Raw genomic sequence first — 1,023 nt, 5'->3', positions numbered from 1 at the left:
AAAAAGCTTTGAAGTGAGAGCTGGAAATCAACGCTAAATTATTATGCAGCTCTTGAACAATAAACGTCGGTACTATTCTGTATATTAGGTCTGTGCAAACGCTTTGAAATATTATTTTAATAAAAACCTTTAAATATTGCTTTTGTCTGTCTCGAGTTGTGAATAGTTTTATTCATTAGTTTTGCTATTATTTCGGTGACCATCCTGGTATTTAAAGTTCGAGCACTATAACTTATAACTATTACGCTTACCCTCATATTCAGAGACTTAAGTGTGACTCCTGACAGTCAAAAACGTATTGGAAGTAACATACGGCTTCATACTAAACATTTTCTCTCGATTCCAAATCTTGTCTTTAGAATTTTACTACATTCAAGTTAGGAATCGAGATCTTCAAGTCAAACATAAGCTTGTGTGTTAGGTTAGGTCAGTAGGCACTTGTACTCGCTTCGGCAGTACATAAACTAAAATTGGAACGATACAGAGAAGATTAGCATGGCCCCTGCGCAAGGATGACACGCAAAATCGTGAAGCGTTCCTCATTTTTCCTGTATTAAGGCCTTCTCTAGCTGCGGACCGATGCAAGATCGTTAGGCCGCCTAGATTTGAGCCAGATCAATCCCAGAATAATAGGCAGGTGAATAGCAGAGGCTTGGTGCAAGCAGCATCTACTGATTTGCCCCAAGTACCATCCTCTATTTCAAAAAAGAAGAAAAATAAAAGAATTGCAGGAGATGAAATAATGGCCATTGAAAAGGTATCTGCTATTGCTCAGCCCTCGCCTCTGCAATTGGCTTCCAACCTTTCTAAAGAGCATTGGTTGATTGTTGGGAAAGGAAAGAAAAGAAAAAAGAAGAAAAGGGAAAGGTCGGATGCTGTGTTAGCTCAACCAATAGTAACAGGTTTTCAGGCACCAGTTAAAAAGCCAAGACTGCGTACGCCCCGTACAGCTGCTGTTGTTGTAACTGTTCCGGCGGAAATTCTGAAAAAAGGCGTAACATATGCGGAGGCTATTAAAGAAGC

The 1,023-nt window shown here is 39.7% G+C and overlaps 1 non-coding gene across 1 annotated transcript; it reads left to right on the top strand.

The window, feature by feature from the left end:
• Positions 1–440: 440 nt before the first annotated feature.
• On the top strand, positions 441–547 carry LOC123709152. The gene has a single exon (XR_006753696.1). It is a non-coding gene; the product is annotated as a U6 spliceosomal RNA (small nuclear RNA).
• The last annotated feature ends 476 nt before the right edge of the window (positions 548–1,023 follow it).

The sequence above is a fragment of the Pieris brassicae genome, chromosome 4 (assembly GCF_905147105.1).
Source record: "Pieris brassicae chromosome 4, ilPieBrab1.1, whole genome shotgun sequence".
NCBI lineage: Eukaryota > Metazoa > Arthropoda > Insecta > Lepidoptera > Pieridae > Pieris > Pieris brassicae.
This window is presented reverse-complemented; position numbering and strand designations above follow the sequence as displayed.